The 25,825-nt window shown below is 35.9% G+C and overlaps 1 protein-coding gene across 2 annotated transcripts in view; it reads left to right on the top strand.

Moving 5' to 3' along the window:
* LOC150098746 (structural maintenance of chromosomes flexible hinge domain-containing protein 1-like) overlaps positions 1-25,825 on the top strand; it is a 733,568-nt gene that overhangs the window by 98,881 nt on the left and 608,862 nt on the right. The gene's annotated exons all lie outside the window — the stretch shown is intronic.

Below are 25,825 nucleotides of genomic sequence, written 5' to 3'. Positions count from 1 at the left end.
CAGTAAATAAATAAAAAACATTTTGGGATAAGCAAATATTATCTTAAAATAGGATGAAGATGTCATCCTATCTCCATAGCATATGCATATTCTCCAGCTAGTTTATTTACCAGATAACACATGCATTGCAGTACTGTTTTGGAAGGAGGAAAAACAATACTGCAAATTAGGCTAGGGGTTATGGTTAGGGGTAGCTTGTGCATCCCTACAGTCCTTCAGTGGTAGCAATGCTACCAACACAATCTCTCAAGCCAGACAGGTTAGAGGGGAAGAATCAGATAAAGAGAGTTATTATGGTCCTCCATGTTGTATGTGTGTGTGTGTGTGTGGGGGGGGTGCTTGAGCATGGTGTCCACAACCCCATTTCGTAAAAAAACTACTGATCACAAAACAAGTATCGAGTAATCTTCACTGGATGGACTTAAATGAAAATTGACCCAGTCCTTTGGAATAATGGATTCTGAACAGGATCATGGAATGTGAAATGCTTATATAGAGTCAGAGCATTTCAGGAACTTACACTTGATTTAAAATAGGTATAAAATGGATATAATAGCAGCATAGGAGACAAGATGATAGTGGAAGATAATTTGAAGAAAGATTACCTTTTACTACTTTATGCTGGAAAAACTTTTGATAAACATGAATTTCAACATGAAAAACTAGATAAAACACAGGAGAGAAGAAAATATGAGTTTGAATTAAATCAAAAATTGGAAAATAAGCAGTTCAAAGAGAATGAAAATATTGAGAGCATAAAAAATCAGCATAAAGTTGGAATTCAGAATAAAATACAGTGAAAAAAAATTTTAATGAAGAATGTGAACTGGGCAGTAAAGAAAAAAAAAAGACGTAATTGGTAATTAAAAACCCATGCAATATTTCTGTTACTCAGAGATACAAAGAGAGAGCAGCAAGGAGGCCAATAAAATAATCAAACAGAAAGGAAAATTTTTACATGAATAGATTGAAGAAATCCAGAAACAGTTTATGTTAAATAGCCAAAGAAAAATTTTCTAGGAAATTATAAACCAAAAAAACAAGTCCATGTTTGAAAACACTAATAATCAACAATTGTAATGGACAAACTCTAGCTATTAGAGATGAAATAGCAAACAGATGGAAAGAGAGAGTACTGTAATGAATTCCTGAACTCTGATGAACCTACTGAGACTTTTGAATAGAAAACTTATCATACCTGTCAATAAAGAAATATTCACTAGGTGAGGTAGAAGAAAGTATAAAACAACTCAAAGACAGCAAAGCATCAGGTACTTACAGAATAGTAGCTAGTAGCTAAACTCATCAAATTTAAAGGTAATGAATTAACAACAGAAATATATAAACTGGTAATTTTAATATGGGAAAATGAAGAGATACTCTCAGAGTGGAACGAATCGTTAATTACACCAATATATAAAAAAGGACACAAAATGAATGTAAAAATTACATCTGCATGCTACAAAATTTTATCCAATATTTTGCTAAAAAGAATCTTGCCATATGCTGAAGAAAATATAGGTGAATTTCAAAGAAATAGTTCCACAGCTGGCCATATTTTTACACTAATAGAGATACCAGAGAAATAATGGGAATATAATCAGCAGGTCCACATTTTATTTATAGATTTTAGAAAAGCATATGATAGCATTCATAGAGAAGGCCTTTGGAGAGTATTAAATTAATTTGAATACCTTATAAGGTAATAAATTTAATCAGAATTTGCACTTCTGACAGCCAAAACATGATATTGGTTAATGTAATTAGATCTTAACCTTTTTGATATTAAGATGGGATTTAAGAACACAAATGCCCTGCCAATGCTATTTAATTTAACTTTAGAAAAATGAATTCAAGAAACTATAAAAAATAACATAAATAAAACAGTAATATTAGTATATGCAGTGACATATGCCCAGTTGGAGAAAATGCTGAAGACATTAGAATAACATTCAGAATAAGTAAAACTTCCATTGAAAAAGGATTACCAATCAACCATGATAAAACTATTTAAAAGTATGTAGACACAACAATCAAGGTCAAAGTGATCAGCTTACCATGAATAATCTGAAATTTAAAAATGCCACTTCCTTAAAATATATAAAACATTTTTTTTATTTATCATCATCATCATTATCAAATTCCTGCCATATACCCTCAAGGGGTGTACAGGATATGATAGTACTACATGAAAAATTTACATCATTACTAACTTCCTATCTACAATTTTCCTCCAGATCAGTCTGTGACTTGTCAAGACTCCAACATTACCAGATCATATTTCTATCATCTAAGGCACTTTGTACCGTATCAATCCACCTATATCTTGGTCATCCTCTGGGTCTTTTTCTTGCCAACCTGGCAGAGAACACTTGTTTTGCCAATCTTTCCTCGCCCATTCTGTTTAAATGACCATACCACCTGAGATTAGCTCTGCTAACACATTCCTGTATGCTGACAATGTCAAGTTCTTTCCTAATATCCTCGTTTTTAATACGATATTGCCATTGATGCCATCTGTTCACGCCTATAATCTTTCTCAGGACTCTCATATCTGTGGTCTCTAGTCTTTGGTCAAGTGTTTTACTTCTGACTCAGCTCTCAGATCCATAAGTTAAAACTGGTTTGAACACTGTCTTGTATTCAGCTAATTTAGTGTTTTCCGACTAATTTCTCTCTTATTCCATATGAATTTATTCAATTGACTTCCTACTATACCAGCTTTATTGATTCTGTTGTCTATTTCCATATTTAATTTACCATCTTCACTAAAAATCGTGCCTAAGTAGGTGAAATGTTTTACTTGTTCCACAGGTTCTCCGTTCACAGTGTAGTTGACATTTTCTACTAGTCTGCCTATTTTCATTGTCTTTGTCTTTTTATTGCTGACTTTCATACCATATCTATTACAGCAGTTATTCAATTTAGTCAAGAAATCTTGCAGACTCATAGCAGATTTATTGATAAGTATAACATCGTCCGCATAAAGCAAAGAGCTGACATTAACATCTCCAATTTTGATATCATGTTTAGTACCACTTTCCTTCATAATGTGATCCATATAGATAATGAATAACAGAGGGGATAATGTACATCCTTGTTTCACACCAGATTTAACATTAAACTCTTCCTGTACTTCCTTCAATTCTAACTGCTGACTTACAACTCAAATAAAGGCTAAGTATTGCTTAATATAATGCCCCATTAACATCATATAACTGTAGCGTATTGAATAGCTTCTCTCTTGGCACCTTATCATATGCCTTTTCCAGATCTACAAAACTCAAATAGAGATCTTTGTTATATTCCCATGCTTTCTCAACTATTTGTCGTAAAGTGAAGATCTGATCCCGACAGCCTCTATTTGGCCTGAATCCAGCTTGTTCTTCACCAAGCTTTTCTTCTCAACCGTTTCTCAAGTATACTTGCATATATCTTACCAGGAACACTCAGTAGGGAAATACCGCTGTAATTCTCACATTCAGATTTATTTCTCTTTTTATATATGGGTACAATGAGAGCTCTGCTCCAATCATCGGGAATTCTTCCCTCTGTCTAGGCCTTCTGAACTATGCAGTGCAGCAACTGCAAGACTTTTATACCACCACACTTTAGCATTTCTGGTTGAATATCATCTACTGCTGCTGCCATTCCACATTAGCATTTGATGGCTTTTTCTACTTCAAGTATGGATATATATATTCCTGACTGTATGCCTGTTGAGTGTTTTTTACCACTGTGCTATCACTGCTTGTTTCATTTAACAATTTCTCGAATTACTCCATACGTCAAGGATATCTGTTTCTCCTGTTTTCATGTCACCTTTATCATCTCAAAATCCTTTTACAGTTCTCTTTTCTCTATTTCTAAGCTTCTTCAACAACCACCAGAATATTTTGCCACCTTCTTGATATTTATTTTCTGTGTTCTTGCCAAAGTCCTCCAATGACTTTTGTTTAGCTAGTTTTACATAGTGTTTAGCTTTCTTACATTTGTCTCTGTATTCTCTAAGAGAACAAGCTGACTTATTTGCCAGGAACTTTTGATATGCTTTCTTCTTTTCCTTCACTGCCTCTTTAACTTCCTGTGTCCACCATGGAGTTCTGATTTTTCTATCTTTGCAGACAATGTCACCACATGCCTCTCCGTCTGAATCAATCAGGGTTTTCTTCAAGGTTTGCCACTGAATCATCAAGGTTTGGTTCTTGTTCTCAAACTCTTTCATTTTTTCTTCAATAATCTTTGTGTATTTTAGTCAACAGTTCACATCTGAGAGCTGCTCAACTTTTACTCGTTTTAAAACTTCTTTACATGTCATTCTTTTCAATTTGAAATTCAATTTTATCCTGCTCAAGAGTAAATAGTGATCACTTCCAATTTCAGATCCTCTGCACACTCTAGTGTCCTGCACCAGGGAGAAAACATCACTATCAACAATAACATAGTCAATGAGACTTTTCTTATTCCTTGCTGTTTTCTCTCCATGTGAATTTGTGCACATTTTTCTGTTGGAACATGGTGTTAGTAATAACCAGTCCATGTCCTGAGCAGAAATCCAACAAATATTTCCCATTATTACAAAAACTGGTGAGATCTTTCTGAGTAATAAATACAAATTGTTATATTCAGGCAATGACAATCAAGGAAAAGAAGGAGTATCCATTGTATTCAACACTAAATACAAGGCTAATCTTCTTGAATGGCAATCAGTCTCAAGTAGAGTGATGTGGGCAAATATCAGAATGGGGAACTGGACAATGAGACTTATTTGTACCTATGGTCCCACAGAAGGTTCTACTAAGGTAGAAGTGGAGCAATTTTTTTGAGGAAGCATCTGATACAATGAAAAAGGAAAAGTTGGTTCTTGTTGGGGATCTAAATAGCAGAGTAGGAAATGATTGTCAGACATACAAAATATATTGGGAAAATTTGGAGAAAAGAGCACTTTTTATTTATATATATATATATATATATACGAGGGCTGTTCAATAAGTAATAAGACTAATTTTACTGTCGCAACACCACTCATCACAATATTAATCTCTGTGGAATAAAGAAATGTTGCTGTCTTTATTAACAAAAGAGATTGATAGATGGCGTATACGGGCTGATGTGCCAGAGTGTCATGTGACTAAACGCAAGCTTGTTTCGGTGCACCTACAAGCCGTGACCAGTCGTTAAAATGGAAGCATCCTTGGAACAGTGTCATGCAATTAAATTTTGTGTGCGTTTGCAAAAATCGGCATCGGACACTTTTAACATGATATGCGAAGCTTTCCACGATGAAGCAATGTCGAGGGCAAGTGTTTTTCGCTGCATAAAACTTTTAAGGAAGGAAGGCAAAATGTGGAAGATCTTGAACATGAGGGAAGACCTTCAACGTTCATCACAGAGACAGTGATCATCCACACAGCAGCAATTATCATCAAGGAGGATCGCAGAATTACAGTACGCCAGTTGCATGTTGTCCTGAATATTTCTGTGGGAAGTGTTCACTCAATCATGGCTGAACATTTGGGAATGAAACGTGTTTGCGCTCGATTAATTCCCAAACTCTGTTCTGTAGGTTGAGGTGAGTTATGTAGAGTAAGGTTTATCAAATGAAAGGGAGAAGTGCAATGTGCTGTCACCTGCAAAACTGTGTATTGGGTTGGAGGTCAGCTGAAGAAGGTCATTGATATATAGCAGGAAGAGGGTTGGTGAGAGGAAAAGGAATAATCTGCCACCACACATAGTGTGCATTCAGACAGAAAGCTGGCAATCCAACTACAGAAGTCTTAAGACAGACCAAACAATGGCAGCTTGCTTAGTAAGCCCTTGTGCCAGACCCGGTCATACGCCTTGGAGATATCAAGTGCAACCACTTGAGATTTGCCAAACTTCTCCATGGCATTTGTCCAGAGATGGGTGACATATGTGAACAGATCTCCTGTTGATCGGCAGCGACGAAATCCACACTGGCGGTTCATTTATTAGGTGTGTACCTTCAAGGTAGTGTAGGAGTTAGGAATTGATGATTTTTTCCCATTACTTTAGACAGGACTTGAAGTGATATAGGGCGGTAGTTGGTCTGCAGTGACTTGTCGCCCTTCTTGGGAATGGGTTGAATATAGGCCAATTTCCAAGTTGTGGGATAGATACCAGTGGAGTAAGACAGTATATACAGGTGATATAGGACAGGAGTTAGTTCTGGTGCACAAACCTGCAGGACAATTGGAGGAATGCCATCAGCGCCAGGAGACTTTTTTTGTGTCTAATTTGGACAGTATTTTTCTTTCTGATCTCTTTCTGGCAAAAGGATATAGGGGGAGGGGATTGCATGTTGGGCATCTGTAATGGTTGGGGACATTTACCATTGTCAATTATGCATGCATTAGAAGCAAAGTATGAGGCCAGGAGATTGCCTTTTTCTATAGGTGATGATATAGTAGTGCCATCTGAGTATGATAGGGGTGGGAGAAACAGTATGTTGGGCAGAAGTTACGACCGATTTCTTTGGTGAGAGACCAAAAGGCTCGGCTGCTGTTTGGATAGGTTGCTAATTTCTTGCTTTTTGCTCTTTTGAACTCTGTTTTTGAAGCATTGATTTTTTTTGCATCTACTTCAGTCTTGGGTATAAGTTCTAAAGGAGGATGGAGTTCTTGATTTTAGCCAGTTATGGTATGTTTGATTTTTCATTTGAACAGCCTTGGCACATCTTTTGGAAAACCAAGGTTTAGTTGGGGAATGGCAGGTCAGAGTACTGTAGGGAATGTATGTTTCCATGCTGGTCAGGATTAATTTGGTTATAAGTTTGGTGCATATTTTTGGGTTGGAAGGCTGGAAAAAATAGTCCAACCAAGGAAATGAGGTATAGAAGTTGCAAAGGCTTTTGGCACTGTTATAATGCCAAACTACTCTTGTATGGAGTGGCTGTGTAACCGTTGTTTCATGGGGGAGGAGATGAGTGCTAGATTGTGGTCAGAATTACCTAGTGGATCCACTGCATTCACTGTGTATTTGGAAGGATCATTGGTGAGGAAGAGATCTAGTGTGTTTATGGAGTGGTTCAAATTATCAGGTATTCTGGTTAGCATCTGAACAAGTTGTGTAAGGTCATTAGTGACAGCAAATGTTTCAGCATCTCTGTCTGCAAGATCTGTACAGCTGAAGGAGGAAAGCAAGTTGGTGTTGTGGACATTAAAACCTCCTAGGAGGATGATTTTGCTGTTGGGCTTTTCTCCAGTCCTAGCGAAAATGGGACTGGAGAAAATCAATTTTTAAGGAGAGGAAATTAAAGAACTCAGAGTGGTTGGTTGCATTAGGGGAGTGATAGATACAGCAAATGAATTTGATTAAGTGGGGAAAGGATATTTTCAACCAAAGAAGGTCAAAGTTGGGCGATTCTAGATTGGGTGCTCTCTGGCAAGGTATGTCAGAGCAAATATATGCACAGATGCCACCCTTGGGTCAAAAGGAGCTAAAGAGTGTAGTTTGTAAGGTTCAGATGAATAGTGTAGTGCTGGGAGAGAGGTGAGATTTTCTGCCAGAAAGAGTAGGTGTGGTTTGGTAGACTGAAGATGGTAGTGGACACTATTAAGGTTGGAGTTTAGGCCACGGATGTTGGTGAAGTGGATATGTAGGGTTCTGTAAGGCATATATTTGACTGGAAGAGTTATGCACATTTCCTATGCACTGCCTGCATACTGGTCTCCATGGTGGCTGCTAGTGGTGCCACTTGATTTTTGCACCAATTTAACTTGTCTGTAGTCAATGATCCAATTGTTGTCTCCATTTTGATCTTTTTCTTCAAGTTGTCTTCAAAGTTGGCATCCTTGTTCCCTCTGTGCAAATGTTAGGTCTGGTTGAGCATGTGTGCGTGATTGGGGACAAGTGCCTTTAAGCTTGTTGTTGATCGCTGTTATTAATTTTGAGGTGCTTGTCAGCTTGTTGCAAGTCACTTTTACATGGCGTGGAACATTCATTCCATCCTTTCTTTATTTATGGGTCTGAAACGATGCCACCTGGTGATGCTTTTAGTATCGATGTTGTGTTTTTCTGCTAATTTGATGATGTCGTCTTTTAGTGCTTTTCTGTTTTCCTTTGGAAAGTTCAAAATAGTGGTTTTGTATTTTTTGTTTTTGACCTCATCGAATCGTGCACCGTTGATGCGATTTAATCACAGAGTTCATTCATGGGCAAGGGGGAACTTGTGTTGTAGCATCGTCAGTTTGAGCTTTGTTTCCAATGCTCGTATTTTGGAGGAAAAATTTCATTCATAGCATTGATGTGCTGGTTTTCAATTCATTTGTCTAAGTTCATGAGTTGTTTTACAGAAGGGAGGCACAGCGAACAGAAAAAGGGCTGGTTGAGGTTGATAAATATCTTGTACGCTGATTCATCTATTTTTGCTCAGGAAGCGTGTAGCCAGTGGGAACAGAACTTGCACATTATACCCTATTTTTTTATTGCTGACATCAATTTTACAGCTGCAGCACTTTGTGTGCTTGTCAGCAATCTATGGCAGCTTAATCTCCATGGCTATCAGAGAGATTGAGCTGCCCACTTGGTCTCCAATGGTTAGGGCTAAAGTGCTTCGCCTTCCATATAAGGGAATAAAAGGCATTAGCTAGCTTTGTTTTAAGTGTTCCAGTTTGGATATACAGTACATTTTTATTATAACGAATTCTAAGGCAACTGACTCTTCTCTAAATATACTTTTAGCATTTTGACTTCAAACAAAGATGTCAATTTATGCTCTCATTAATTCTTATCATTAGCAGGTTTTATATTCCTTTTTATTCTTCATTTTCAACTCTTTAAAATTCTTACTTAAGTTAATTTCTTCATTATTTGTTTATTCATGTTTTGGCTATCTGATAAGTATATCTTTGCTCATGCTATCAGATCTTCATTTCCAGCTCCTCCAAATAACATAACAACTCAATTTAATCAAGTCCTGGTCCAAAGTGTTGTATCATCCTTAACTTTTAAAAAAGTGCACACAGGTGTGTCAGAATTAGTAATCCTTATTTAATATAATCCCATTTATTTAGTTATATCTTCATCATCATCATCATCAAATACCTGCCATGTACCCTCAAGAGGTGTACAGGATATGATAGTACTACATGAAAAATTTCCATCATCACTATCTTCCTATCTACAATTTTCCTCCAAATTAGTCTGTTACCTGTTAAGACTCCAACATTATCAGATCTTCTATCTTCTAAGGCACTTTTTACTGTATCAATCCACCTATATCTTGGTCTTCTGGTCTTTTTCCTGCCAACCTGGCAGAGAACACTTGTTTTACTAATCTTTCCTTGCTCATTCTGTTTAAGTGATCATACAACCTGAGATTAGCTCTGCTAACGCATTCCTGGGTGCTGACAATGTCAAGTTCTTTGCTAATATCCTCGTTTTTAATATGATATTGCCATTGATGCCATCTGTTCATGCCCTTAATCTTTCTCAGGACTCTCATATCTGCAGTCTCTCTCTAGTCTTTGGTTAAGTGTTTTACTTCTGATCTGGCTCTCGGATCCATAAGTTAAAATTGGTTTGAACACTGTCTTGTATACAGCCAATTTAGTGTTTTGACTAATTTCTCTCTTATTCGATATAAATTTATTCAGTTGACTTCCTATTGAGACACTTGTGACATTAAATTAATAATTATAAACATGTTAACACAAGAATATTTTAATGTTTGCCAAATATTTCAGTTTGAAACTAACAGACTATCCTCAGTAGCTTGATAGGAGCAGTTTTTACAAGGTGGAATACAAACAATTGATCATTCAAAAGTAGGATGAGCTGTGTGATGTTACATTGCTAAGCATTGAAGGGAGGTAAATTTCATCAGAGTGATGAATAAATTATAGGTATTAATTCGCAATTTCATACAACAATCTTAATTTACAAATTCAATTAAAGATAACATTAGACTAATGTAACAATTAAAGGTCTCAATTAAAAAAAAAAAATGTATTCCTACACGGGGAAAACTTTACCAAAAAATGTCTGGTAAAATAGGTAAACTATCTGTAATACAAGGTAAATTACGAGCGAGGATCATTTTTCTGAAAAAATGCCGTGATAATCAGATTATTCCTAACTTCACTAAGATAAACCATCAGATCTCCTGTAGCTCAAAAAATCTACAAGAACACCAGCATGGCTTTAATCCGTAATCAACTCAGAGCAGCTAAACATGATCTTGTTATCAACATTTGTCAAGTTGCTGATCTCTGTACCTTTATCTCCACGAACTTAGACCCACAACTTGCCGACATAGTTCTTAATGTGGCTTAATGCTATATACAATGTTCATGTAAATAAACAGAATCAACATCTAAACCGCAAATTTGATGTCCTTGTTTCTAAACAAATCAAGCCATTGCATGTTCCAGATAATTGGGTCATCAACGTGTCCGGTTGCCCTTTGACGAGTCCCTAAAAAAATTCCTTATTTAGATGTCCTGGTTAACATCGAATGGAACCTTAGTCAACTCTCCAGTGAAAAGACTAATTCTCTCCCCTAGAAGTTGCTTCTATGCTACTTAAAGCCAAGCTTTCTCCTTCCAAAATATCCCCTTCTGAAAAGAAAGCGCTACATTCCTTAAGAAGCAACAGTCACCTTGTTATCACTAAATCAGACAAAGGAAAAGCGACAGTAATTATCGATTCTTCAAACTGCAGAAAAAAAATTTCTGTTTTACTTCGAGATCACTCAACATACCAAGAACTTGATCACGAACCCACCAACAGGCAATTGAAGAAATTAAATTCCCTTCTAGATGAGGTGATAAGTTTAGATGCAGACACGATAGAAAGGTTGAAAACACATTTTGCAAGACCTCCTAGATTTTATGGTCTACCAAAAATTCACAAGACAGACATGCCTCTCCGTCCTATAGTTGACTTTATTGATTCACCTACTTATCGCATAGCCAAATATTTAGCGAAATTATTGAAATCACATATAGGCAAATCACGCTCTTTTTTGAAAAACTCTTCGTATTTCTTAAATAAATTAAAAATTATCTCATTACAATCCACTGATCTTATGGTGAGCTTTGATGTAGAATCTCTATATACTAATGTCTATCAAAAAGACTTTACAATTACTTGCTGATATCTTCCCACAAGATATCGTAAAATTATTCAATTTCGTGATGCACTCTGGATATTTCTTGTGTCAAAACAAATTCTACAACCAAGTGGAAGGAACAGCCATGGGAAGTCCAACTTCACCTGCTTTAGCCAACTTTTATTTGGAACATCTAGAAGACGTCCTGTTTTTTCATCTATATTCCCTCAACCATCCTTTTGGGTTAGATATATAGATGCCATCTTTTCAGTGTAGCCTCACAACAGAGATTCCTTGATGTCTTTTTTAGCCAAAATCAATTCCTTACATCCTCGTATTAGGTTTACCATGGAGATTGAAAAAGACAAGTTATCCTTTTTAGACATCCTCCTCATCTACTCACCTTCAGGTATTCTGACAACAATAATTTACAGAAAACCCACTTTTACTGGTTGTTACATTCGCAAACAATCTACCCATCATCCTTATCAAAAAACAGGAATCATAAAATGTTTAATTCAATGAGCTGGAATTAATTGCTCAACTCCCCATGAATTACAGAAAGAACTTTCAACTATCAAACAGCACATGAAATTAAATGGCTTCTCCAAAAACACTACACAACATCTGTTCGATTCCTGCAATCCAATCCAGAGCAACAAAGAATCAATACGTCGAGTTCCAATTCCATATATTTCCGGGATTTCAGAACCAATGTCAAGAATTCTGAAGAAATATGATTTAACAGCCACTTATATCCCTATTAACAAAATATCCACCTATTTCCCGTCTTCTGAAGATAAACGCTTAACTGTGTCTCTGCCTGGCGTATATCAAGTTCCTTGTAACTGCAATTTGTCGTACTTTGGACAAACAGGACTCTCTATAGAAAAAAGAATGCAAGAACATCAATCATACATTGTTCACAACAAATCTGATAAGTCTGGATTAGCACAAGCATGGAATTAGAGACAAGCCACAACATTCTCTGGTCCAAGACTCGCTTTCTACACAGATGTTGCTATAAATTCGAACACCTATTCAAATAGAGTGCTGAGGCCTTACTTCAACACCCGAACTTGAATCGAAATGACTGTATATTCTTGTCAAAAATATGAGAAAGTTTAATCCAGATAACACACTAAAAGTTTTTTTTTTTTAAATTGATACCTTTAATTCTTACATTAGTCAAATGTTATCTTTAATTGAATTTATAAATTAAGATTGTTATATGAAATTGTGAATTAATACCTATAATTTATTCATCACTCTGATGAAATTTACCTCTCTTCAGTGCTTAGCAATATAACATCACGTGACTCATTCTACTTTTGAAAGATGAATTGTTTGTATTCCACCTTGTAAAAACTGTTCCTATCAAGCCACTGAGGATAGTCTGTTAGTTTGAGAGTCTAATGTTATCTTTAATTGAATTTGTAAATTAAGATTGTTGTATGAAATTGCGAATTAATACCTATAATTTATTCATCACTCTGATGAAATTTACCTCCCTTCAATGCTTAGCAATGTAACATCACACAGCTCATCCTACTTTTGAATGATCAATTGTTTGTATTCCACCTTATAAAAACTGCTCCTATCAAGCTACTGAGGATAGTCTGTTAGTTTCAAACTGAAATATTTGGCAAACATTAAAATATTCTTGTGTTAACATGTTTATAATTCTTAGTTGACTTCCTGCCATACCAGTTTTGTTGATTCTGTTGTCTATTTCCATATTTAATTTACCATCTTCACAAAAAAATCGTACCTAAGTAGCGGAAATGTTTTACTTGTTCTATAAGTTTTCCATTCACAATGCAGTTGATATTTTCAATATTTTTTTCATTGTTTTGGTGTTGTTATTGTTGACTTTTCGTGCCATATCTATTACAGCAGTTATTCAATTTAGTCATGGAATCTTGCAGACTTTGGAAGCATAACATCATCTGCCTAAAGCAGAGAGCTGATATTAACATCTCCAATTTTGATATCAGGTTTAATACCACTTTCCTTCATAATGTGATCCATATAGATAATGAATAACAGAGGAGATAATGTACATCCTTTTCAGACACCAGATTTAACATTAAACCATCATACTACACTTTGTTCAATTCTAACTGCTGACTTACAACTAAAATAAAGACTAATTTATGCATGATATAATGCCCCGTTGACACCATATAACTGTAGCATATTGAATAGCTTCTCTCTCTCTCTCTCGGCACCTTGTCATATGCCTCTTCCAGATCTACAAAACTTAAATACTGATCTTTATTATATTCCTGCGATTCCCATTTGACTTGAATCTGGCTTGTTCTTCACCAAGCTTTTCTTCCACAATCCTTCTTAACTGTTCCTCAAGTATACTTGCATAAATCTTACAAGGAACACTCAGTAGAAAATACCTCTGTAATTCTCACATTCAGTTTTATTTCCCTTTTTATATATGGGTACTACGAGTCTCTACTCCAATCATTTGGAATTTGTCCCTCTGTCCAGGCATTCTGAACTGTGCAGTGCTGCCACTGTAAGACTTTTATACCTCCATGCTTCAGCATTTCTGGTCGAATATCATCTGTTCCTGCTGCCTTTCCACATTTCTAGCCTTTGATGGCTTTTTCTACTTCAATTATGGATATGTATTCCTGTCTGTATGCCTATTGAGTGTTTTTTAACCACTGTGCTATCACTGCTTGTTTCATTTAGCAATTTTTCGAAGTAATTACTCCATACTTCAAGGATATCTTTTTCACCAGTTTTCATGTCACCTTTATCATCTCTAATTCCTTTTACAGCACTCTTTCTTCCATTTCTGAGCTTTTTCAACAACCTCCAGAATACCTTGCTACCTTGATATTTATTTTCTATGTTTTTGCCAAAGTCTTCCCATGACTTTTGTTTAGCTAGTTTTTACCTTTCTTACATTTGTCACTATATTCTCCAAGAGCACACACACTGACTTATTCATTAGGAACTTTTGATATGCTTTCTTCTTTTCTTTACTGCTTCTTTAACTTCCTCTGTCCACCATGGAGTTCTGATTTTTCTATCCTTGCAGATAACCTTACCACATGTCTGTCTGGCTGAATCAATCAATCAGAAATCCAACAGGTATTTGCCATTATTATTAGCTTTGCTCTTTTCTCCGAATTTTCCAAAAATATTTTTGTATGTCTGACAACATTATCTACTCCTGTTTACGAAGGTGGTCTGAAAAGTGCTCGGCCTAACAATGAAAAAACGAATTTATAATTTCAAAATTATTTTTATTTTTCAACATAATCTCCCTTAAGACTGATACATTTATTCCAGCAATGCTCCAGCGCCTCTATCCCTTCCCAGCAGTGGTTCTCAATAAGATATACAAAATACCCCTCTGCAGTTGCAATCACCTCTTGATTCGAAGAAAAACGCTGACCACCAAGGAAGAGTTTTAGTTTTTGAAAGAGATAGAAGTCAGAGTGGGCCAAATCTGGGGAATGTGGTGGATGTTCCAACAATTCATAGTGCAGTTCCCTTAATTTTTCCATTGCCAAAACACCTTTGTGGGCAGGTGGATTGTCCTGATGAAATATGATTTTCTTTTCTTCTGCAAACTGGGTGTTTTCTCAGGAATTTTTTTGTCTAGTCTGGTTTAAAGATCGGAATAACATTCTTCTGTTATTCATTTACCCTTTTCAAGATAATTAATAAACAAAATGTCTTTAGCATCCCAAAACACAGATGCCATGACCTTTCCTGCTGATGGAACCAACTTTGTCTTTTTTGGTGTTGATCAACTTGCTTCTGTCCACTCTTTTGACTACTGTTTGGATTCTTGTGTGTAAAGTTGAATCCAAGTCTCATCCATAGTAATAAATCAACACAACATCAGTTTTATTCTTGTTAAAACACTCCAAGCACTGTTCAGAGATTTTCATGTGAATGCATTTTTGATCTGCTGTGAGCAAGCGCGACACCCATCTTGTGCACAGCTTTTTCATTTGCAATTCTTTATCCAAAATATATCCTACACATTCTTTTGAAATGCCTATAGTCTCAGCAGTTTCACACATTTTGACTCGCTGGTCATCCAATACCATTTCATTCACTTGATCAATGATTTCTGATGTTGTTACATTTTTTGGATGCCCTTCACGTGGATCATCTTCAAGCTACTATGCCTCAGCAGCCTTGAAGTTTAAACTCAGCAGCCCATTTCTTAATTGTCGAAAACGAAGGAGAAGAGTGTCCATAAACTTTTATGAACTTCGAATGAATTTCTTTTGGCATTAAACCTTCTTTTACAAAGAATTTTATAACGGCACGATACTCATTTTTATACATTTCAAGGAATACAGACAATATTTTTGCTTCAGACAGCTGTATAAAATAATTACTTGATAGAATGACTTGGAATTTCACATGGATGTTTATGACTGTTGTACCAACTTAGAAAAAAAAAAACTTGCTGATAGCGTTGCCATCTATGGTTGAGGCCGAGAACTTTTGAGCTCACCCACATAGCTCCTCAACAAGTACCAAATTTTCCTTTTTCATTGTGTCAATTGCTTTCTCTAAAGCCTCAAAAAATTCCTCCACTTCTACCTTAGTGGAACCTTCTGTGGAACCATAGGCAGAAATAAGTCTCATTGTCCACTTCCCCATTCTGATAAATGCCCACATCACTCTACTTGATATTGCCTGCTATTCAAGAAATTAGCTTCATATTTATTGTTGAATACTATGGCTACTCCTTCTTTTGCTTGATTGTCATTACCTGAATATAACATTTTGTATTTATTGCTCAGAAAGATCTCACCAGTTTTTGTCTTTTTTGTTTCAGTCACATCTATTATGTCAGCCTGATATTTATCTAATTTCTCAGCTAGCTGCATTTCTTTGCTATTCGGGCTTCTTATGTTGATAGTACCGATCTTGAACTCTGGTGATGTTGAGTTGGGGTGTATTTTCAGATTTGTTCCAGTAGCTGACTTTTTGCTGTGTTCCCTGGTGAAAACAATGGATGGCTTGTTTAATCGTGCAATGTCTGGGCTGGTATGAATTGTTATGTTGTACCATCATTTTATATTTTGGTTTAAGCTAATAAGAATACAACTTGGTTGGCTAAATCCCAAATTGCCAGCCCATCCTCGTTCATTCAGTATCCAGGTAGATATCTAAGAGGGTGCACCACGAGAAGGTGAGGATTGGATATTAGGTCAGCAGCAGCTCTGATTGGTTCTCTGCATTCCTTTAAAGACTATGTGGAGGTCTCCTTTCAGTTATACAGCTTTTGACCTTTATGTTGTGTAAGTCTAGTTTACCTTTTATATATATATATATATATATATATATGTAAAAGGTAAACTAGACTTATACAACATAATGGTCAAAATTAAATTTTTGTGAAAAAAAGCAATAATTGAACTGATAAACAAGAAAGAAGATGGTAGGATAATTGAAGAAATTTCATCAGGTCCAGGTCAATAATCAGTGATACCATACTGAGGTGGAAGTGCAGGGAGTCAACTTCAAATGCCACCTGCATTGGATGACCCACCACCCTCCCAAAACATGGCCATAGAGTGCTAAGAAGGATAATATATAAAACTGTCATTCGTCGGCTGACATGTTGAATGCCAAGTTCCAGGCATCGACTGTAACACAATTCTGCACAAAACATTCTGAACTGACTTTCTTATGTAGAGAAACTTGTGGAGGATTCATAACTATAAATTCACACGTGTGCCACAGTAATTAACTTTTTAATAATTTGTAAATATTTCATCTTAAGTATCTTAAGATATCGTCAGTACAGTTATTAAATAACAATAGGAATTACATTCAAAAAGAGTGATTCCAATGTAAGCATGTACACGAATATTTTTTTGAATGTAATTGCTATTGTTGTTTAATAATTGTACTGGTGATGTCTTAAGATACATAAGACGAAATATTTACGTATTATTATTAAAAAGTTAATTACTGTGATATATGTGTGAATTTATAGTTATTCAGAACTTTGACTCACAACATAGGTTTCCATGGTAAGCTGCATATGCAAACCTGCATTACCCAAATCAGCATGCAGCATTGATCACTGAGCAGATGGACAAGTGTGGTGGATGCCTAGTGAACGTCCTACCAGAGTGCATAACTGAACTCTGAAATTCAGATGTGTCAGTGGAATGGTATAGTCCTGTTTTTCTTGGTTTGGCCTCTGACCTCTGTTTGTGGTGCCATGAACATTGAACTCTGAGAGGTGTTTGAACATTCTGGACAATGCAATGCTCCTTGTTGCATTTCTATAGAACTGACCATTGTCTCTTTCAGCAAACAGTGCACCTTGTCATAAGGCTGCTGCTGATGTAACTGCATGGTTTGTAGACATCAATGTCACTACACTTTACTGGCCTCACATAGCCCTGATCTCAACATGATTGAACATCTGTGGAATGAACTGGAGTGTCTGGTGAGGTCAAGGGACGTCTGCCCCACAAAAGTCCAGGATCTTATTACATGCCTACAGGAAAATGGTCCAAAATTCCCAGTGACCACTGTCATATACTGGTGGAAAGTATGCCTTGGATTGCTGTAGTCATTACAGAGAAAGGAGGCCCTACATCTTATTAAGGTGAATGCCATGTCTGTTTGTTGTCAACAGACACCACTCATACTATGGTGTCTGTTGACTTCTCTCCAAGCAGTGTATATAAATGAATAAGCATAGCTGTACAGTGGGAAATGAGTTGAATAAATTAATATAAAATTGAAGAGCAATTAGCAGAAACATGAAACTAACAGTATACAATACCATTTTCAGACTACTTTTAATTTATGGGATCTGAGAGTTTGGGAGAAATAAAACACTTGATTAAAGACTAGGTAACACAGATAGAACAGGTCTAAGAAAACTTAGTGGCATGAACAGATGGAATCATATCAAAAATGAGGATATTAGAAAGGAACTCAACAGAATTAGCATTTAAGAATATGCCAACAGAGTTAATCGAAGGTAATATGATCACTTAAACAGAATGGGAGAGGAAAGTTTGACCAAAAATGTGTTTGATGCCAAGATGGTGGAAAAATTCAGAGGAAATCAAAGTACAGTTAGTACTTAATTTAAGACTGGTATTCCATAAACATGTTTACTGAATACCACTTCACTCCTCCAATCAATGGAGTAGGGTGTTAGTGCATTCAGAACTTTCTTACCCTCAATAGCACATTCTGTAACTTTAAAAATTGATGTGATATCTTGCATTATTCAAAGAATGTAAATTCAGAATGGAGTGAGTTGACAGAAGAGTGGGAATGATGTTTGGGAGAATTTCTTTAAAATATATGTTCATATATTCACAGGATTTGACAGACAAATCCTTATAAGAGACTGGTTAAAGATAGTATTGCTATCTAAAGAGTTGATGTTTACAGTGAAGATGTAGAGTATTTGATAGAAACTATAAAAGAATTCTCAGTACACAAAACACACAAAGTTGCAGAAGAAAAATAAAAAGAAACATCAGAAGAACCAGACATTGAATCCCCCCCCCACACACACACAGAAAAAAAAAAAGAGTTTAGAGTGAAACACTTGGCAGAGATATTTGCTTCTATTAATAAGGCAGTTCCGTTGTTTGAGAAAATGGATCCCAGCATGGCAAGATTTAAGCAAAATAAGTTTATTATTGAGAGGACTCTTTCAGGAAGGCCACACACTACCTGCATGCTTGTTCTTGAATTCATTCACATTACTTACACATGCGACATTGAATGGTGATTCATTCCATTCATGCACCACACTATCAGAGAAAAATCTAGCTCTCATCCCCTTCTTGATGGCATCCATCAAGAAGGGGATGAGAGCAAGATTTTTCTCTTCCAAGGATTTCTGCTCATCCTTTCCCCACCCTCCATAAAATTAAAAATTTCATCACCTGAATCCTGTATGACCCTTTCAGAAATTTGTAAGTCTCAATCATATCATCCCTCTTTCTCCTGTTTGCTACTGTCTGTCTATAAGTTCTCAATCATCATCGTCGAATTCCTGCCATGTACCCTCAAGGGGTGTACAGGATATGATAGTACTACATGAAAAATTTACATCATTACTAACTTCCAATCTACAATTTTCCTCCAAATCAGCCTGTTACTTGTCAAGACTCCAACATTATCAGATCTTATATTTCTATCGTCTAAAGCAGGGGTCAGCAACCGGTGACTCGCAGGCCGTATGCGGCCCAAAACATGCATTTTTGGCAGCCCATAAAAAGGTTGACCATACTTACATAGCACTTTTCCTGTATGTTGAATTATTTAAATAATATATTTAAATAATTCATTAATAAACATAAAAAAAATATAAATAATATAACTCCTTTTACAGCACTCATTCCTCCCTTTCTAAGCTTCTTTAACAACTTTCAGAATATCTTACCACCTTCTTGATATTTATTTTCTATGTTCTTACCAAAGTCCTCCCATGACTTTTTTTGTTTAGCTAGTTTTACACAGTGTTTCGCTTTCTTACATTTGTCTTTGTATTCTCTGGAGCACAAGCTGACTTATTTGCCAGAAACTTTTGATATGCTTTCTTCTTTTCCTTCACTGCTTCTTTAACTTCCTGTGTCCACTATGGATTTTTTTATCCTTGCAGACAACCTCACCACATGCTTCTCTGGCTGAATCAATCAGGGTTTTCTTCAAGGCTTGCCACTGAATCTCCAAGGTTTGGTTCCTGTTCTCAAACTCTTTCAATTTTTCTTCAATAATCTCTGTGTATTTTTCTTCAATAATCTTCAATAATCTCTGTCTACAGTTCACATCTGAGAGCTGCTCAACTTTTGTTTGCCTTAAAACTTTCTTACATGTTATTCTTTTCAATATGAAATTCAATTTTATCCTGCTCAAGACTGAATAGTGATCACTTCCAATTTCAAATTCTCTGTACACTCTGGTGTCCTGCACCAAGGAGAAAACATCACTATCAACAATAACATAATCAATGAGACTTTTCTTATTCCTTGCCCTTCTCTCCATGTGAATTTGTGCACATTTTTATGTTGGAACATGATGTTAGTAATAACCAGTCCATGTCCTGAGCAGAAATCCAACAGGTATTTGTCATTATGATTAGCTTTGCTGTTATCTCCAAATTTTCCCAAAATATTTTTGTATGTCTGATAATCATTTCCTACTCTGCTATTTAGATACACAACAAGGGTTAACTTTTCCTTTTTCATTGTGTCAGTTGCTTTCTTTAAAGCCTCAAAAAATTCTTCCACTTCTACCTTAGTAGAACCTTCTTTGGGACCATAGGCACAAATAAGTCTCATTGTCCAGTTCTCCATTCTCATATTTGCCCATATCACTCTACTTGAGATAGCCTGGCATTCAAGAAGATTAGCCTCGTATTTTGTGTTGAATATTATGGCTACTCCTTCTTTTCCTTGAATGTCAATCCCTCAATTTTGTTTCAGTCATCCCTATTATGTCGATCTGGTACTTATCTAATTCCTCAGCTAGCTCCATTTCTTTGCCAGTCAGGCTTTTTATGTTAATAGTACCAATCTTTAATTTTGGTGATGTTAAGTTGGGGTGTGTTTTCAGATTTGTTCCAGCAGCTGACTTTTGGCTGTTTGACTTGGTTCCCTGGCAAAAACAACTGATGTCCTTGTTTAACCGGGCGATGCCCCAGCCAGCATGAAATTTTGTCATGTACCATCATTTTGTATTTTGGTTTAAGCCAGTAAGAATACAATTTGGTTGGCTAAATCCCAAATTGCCAGCCCATCCTCGTCCTTTCAGTATCCAGATAGATACCCAACATGGTGCACCACAAGAAGGGGAGGATTGGACATTAGGTCAGAAGCCCTGGTCGGTTCTCCGCATTCCTTTAAAGTCTATGTGGAGGTCTCCTCTCAGTTATACTGCTTTGACCCTTAAGCACCCCAATTTGTATTCAGTTTGTTTCAAGTTCTCAATGTGTATTCATAATCAATATTCCACAATCCTGATATAATTTTTAACACCCTCTTTGCACTCTCTCCACTGCATCAGAATTACCACAGAAACCAGGAGTCCAGACATGCAATAGTCTAAGCAAGATCTTGTAAAAGGCAAAATGACTTCCTTATCTTACCTAATCAAGGTTCATTTCGGCATTGCATTATCCCCTGTATTGTTTTTGCAATCGTTGCTATATGGCCCTTGAACTTTAACTGCGTCTCTACTAAAACTCCAAGATCTCTAGCCTGATTCGTTTGTTCTGGCATAATCCCACCAATACTGCAAGCACTGCATCTCAGCTGCATTCTTGATTATGATGCCTATCTTTACCTCATCAGTAATTAGCTATTTGTCAACAGCTGTCAAATCCTTCCCAATGTCATTAATGTAAAGGTTGAATAATAACTGACCAAGAACTGATCCTTGTGGTACATTACTGGTTACCTTAAAACCTGCAGACTCACAACCCCAATATTCCACTATTTCTCAGTCACCACTCTGTTATCCATGTGAACATTTTATAATCCAGTCCCATAGTCTCCAATTTATTCTGCTATATTCTGTCAAAAGGCTTAGCAAAATTCAAAAGTATCATAGTGTATGTTGTATCCATTCCCCTTATCTAACTCAGTGGTAACATTATTATAGAAAGTGAGCAGGTTGCTCAAACATGACCTTCACTCAGTAAACTCATGCTGTTGTATAGATTCTCTGTCAGTCTATTTCTGTGTGCAAGCCTTAACCAACTTTTCCAAAATCTTCACCACCACTCCATAGATACTAATAGGTCAATAGTTGGATACATCAGTCTTTGTGCCACCCTTGTGCAATGGGATTATAATACATTCTTTCCACTCCTGTGGAATCTTTCCTGTTATGAGACTCAAATTATATAGCCTAATCAAAGAAATAGCCAGATTAGTTGAATGCTCTTTTAGTATCTGTGCTGATATCCCATCAATCCCCTATTGCTGAATTCTTATCCAACTTGTGCAACAGCTATAGTACTTCCTCCTCCACATACACCTGAGTTTCTTCATCCATTGAAGAGGTAGCAATGAGTGCAATGTTGCATACACTGAGTGATATCTTTTAGCAAAATAGGCACTAATTAGTTGAAGAATCTTTTCATCCACATACCTCTGCATTTCATTTGAGTTATTCTTTCATATTCATTATTTCTTCTACTTGCAGCATAATGATAGAATTCTTTTGGATCATCTTTAGCTTCATCAAAAAAGCCAGTTTCTTTTCATACTCAGACTTAGCCTTTCACAAGTTGTGACTCTTCTGGCTTGCTCTTTATAATTTTCATAACCAACATCATCCTTATGCACTAGGTACTCCTTCCACATAATCTTTTTTTTACAAACCTCTTGCTTAAGGTTACACATGTATTTCACTCCTACCATATTTATTTTTTGAACTCTAGTGACCCATTCTGATATTGCATCATTTAAGTATTTTTTTAAATGCTTTCCATGCACTGATATCCTTCTCATCCAACAACCAATACTATGTCACAGAACCCAGCATACTACTCAATTGATCATAATTCTCCGCTTTGTAGTTTAGCATTTAATCTTTTCTGAATGAACATTAATAAATTTAGTTATTTTCCAAATGATTACTGCATGAACGCTATCACCACTCAGAGGCAGAGTAGTTATGTCTTTAACTGAAACCCCTCTCTTACACTTCAATTGGAGCAAAGACTCTTTAACCTCAAGTTTCTTCTGCTGATTGAGGAAGTTGTCTTACTACAGCTCAATAAATTCAGTGTCATTCTTCTCACAAGATTTCACTGCTACTCAATCAGTGTTCAGATAATTATAATTACTTGTTTTGCACCAATCATCTGTATTTGGGTGTAAAACAGATAATTATAATTATCTGAACATCACTAGCAATGATCTGCTAGGCAACACCAATGTATTAGACTCTTCACACCAGATGGCTTCAAACTCACTGCCACTTGAAAAACTGTTACTAGTCACAGTTTTAGGCCTAAACTCTAACTGGATTTAAGTCATCCCATATCATTAGCAGCATCGTCCCCCTCCTCTCCTCTCCATTCTGACTAAAAATACTGCACTAATCCACTACGAGTTAGTATGCCTGTCTCTGATAGCAATGTCTGACTAGTGCCTATTTGAATTCCCAACATTTTCACCAAGGCAACAAATTCAACTTCTTTGTTTCTTATACTCCAAGCATTCATGTGCAGACATAATGTTACATGCTTGCTTTTTTATATACTCTTCTGTAATCTGAAAGACACAGTTGGACAACTTGTAGATCTCTGTTCTCATCCAGTGCCTTACTTATGCAGACATTTTTAGACATGCTTGATAAGTTCAAACCTGACCAACATAAAATCATTTTCTCCTCAATTATTTCCATGATAATGCCCATTGCTATCATTAATGCAGCTACATAGCATTGTCTCTTTTACACACATATTCTCACCATTCCTCCAATCATAATTTATGTTTCCCTGACTGTGCTACATCTCATACCAATTTATAATTTCTCTCCCCATTATTCAAATCCATTCTTTCCTCAGATTCACTCCACACATCCTACAACTCGCATCCATTCCTTCTACACACTCTACACATCAAATTGTTTGCCGTCATAGTCCTTCTTAATTCATTTCTATCATATCTTGGTAATATACTTAAATTTTTCACTTATTTACTCATCATTTATGCAAGCTGCAGTTACTTACTACAGAGAAATGTATGCAGAAAAGAAAAGGCAAACCGTGCAGACTAAGTTGTATGTAATGCATACATTTTTAAAGCCCTCCCCCCCCCCTCCCTGCTGTCATTTAACCCCTGAAGATGAACCTTCTGCAAAATGTCTCATGAAGCATCCTCAGAATGCTTTGTTGCACTTGCTGAAATTGAAGAATTTGTTGTTGATGACTTCCTCTCTCTCTTCCACCATGCAACTTGCAATTAATAAAGCAAACAGTTTGAAGAATTACTCATAATTCATGTATTTCTAGCTGATTATTTTATTTTTAACTGCACTATGCATTCATGTTTCATCATTTATTATAGTACAGTATTGTATACAGTAATTTTATGTTATAATTTGCACACTGTATTATTGCACTATAAACAAAGATTAAAATTAGTTTTAAAATATAACAAAACAGACCTACACATTTTAGCATTCAGGCATGTTCAACATACTTATGGTATATGTTGTGATTTCCAACTTATGAACTTTTTTCTTTCTTTCTTTTTTTTTTTTTTTTTACAAGAATAGTGATCGGAGCTTATTCCGCCTTTGCCATGAGTTTACTCCCCAAGCTCTGATCACAAGAATACTGATCAGAGCTTATTCCACCTTTACCATGAGTTGCCTAAGACTTGCACTTCGTGTGGGTCACGTCGTCGAAATGGAAGCATCCTTGGAACAGCGTTATGCGATTAAATTTTGTGTGCGTTTGCAAAAATCGGCATCGGACACTTTTAACAAGATACGCGAAGCTTTCCACTTGTGAAGGGAGGGATATTTTTCTCTGGGAAGATATATCTTATAGAAGTCCAGTAAAGAAACATGATCAAATTTTTCTTTAAGTTGAATGTCAGATTGTAGCTCTATGCATTAGGCACAAACTTGACTCACTTGTCTGTTTGCTTACTTGGGAAATGGATTAAAACCAGGTTTAAAATAGCTTGGTATCTTTAACGTATATTATACCCAAGGTAAAAAACTTTCTACTTCTAAGAATTTCCTTTTGTTTACTGAGACTCAGTATACATTTTTATGCAATAATAGGATACATAATATCTGATCATGATTAGAATTATCCACACTTAGGGGAATCCTACATTCATTAGTTTTTTTTTTTTTTTTTTTTTTTTTTTTTTTTTTTTTTTTTTTTATTGTCAGCAGCTCTTCTGTCATATCAATCTCACATATGCTGGTATTTTGTTGCAGATCAACAGCTTCTTATAATACACAGAAGTATTCATTTTTATTCAGGAATAGATAAATTTTTACTGTTTGTTGTTTCTTAAGACTAAAATAAAAATTTCCCTATACTGTTAAAAAAAACTTTCCAGCCTCAACAGATGCTGTACACAAGCAAAAAAACAATTAGCTTTGTTTATCACTAAATACAGTAAACAGATATTTACTGTATTTAGTGTGTATTAGTATAAGACAATTCGAACGACACACTTAATGGCAAAACACTACTCCCACAGGCTATGCTGCATGCATGCGAACAGAACAGATTTATTGTAGCACCAAACATAACACCTAATTAAACACATTTATCCTAACATCCGCTTTCAAATTTTCAGTTCCAGAAAATATGTGTAACAGCTGTTTGTAATACAGCCACTGGTTACAGAAAGTGATCAATTTATGAAAACCAAAATGAATATATATGTAACTTGAAATCAGTTTGAATTGCATTTGAGATATCCAATATCATCCAGACACTTAACAAATGTTAATTTTAGAAATAAAATTTTACCACGGAAGTTGAACTAACATGCCATATAAGCCTTTGAAAGTGTGACTGCTTGACGTGGAAGCATACATATGCTGAAAGCTAGTACCTCCCAGGGAATAAAGGAACGACATACACCCAGGTGCGAATGTGACAATGTGTTAATATAATTTTAAATATAGAAAGCATGAAGGTCAAATGAACAACAGCTATGCTTCATGCATGCCATTTTTCTAAGTAACAAAGGGTTTACTCTTCTTGATGAGGTTAGATTA

Source organism: Typopeltis vanoorti, chromosome 15 (assembly GCF_054136105.1).
Source record: "Typopeltis vanoorti isolate ZY-2024b chromosome 15, IOZ_Tvanoo_1.0, whole genome shotgun sequence".
NCBI lineage: Eukaryota > Metazoa > Arthropoda > Arachnida > Uropygi > Thelyphonidae > Typopeltis > Typopeltis vanoorti.
The sequence above is the reverse complement of the archived record's forward strand: the minus strand, read 5'-3'. Positions and strand labels throughout refer to the sequence as shown.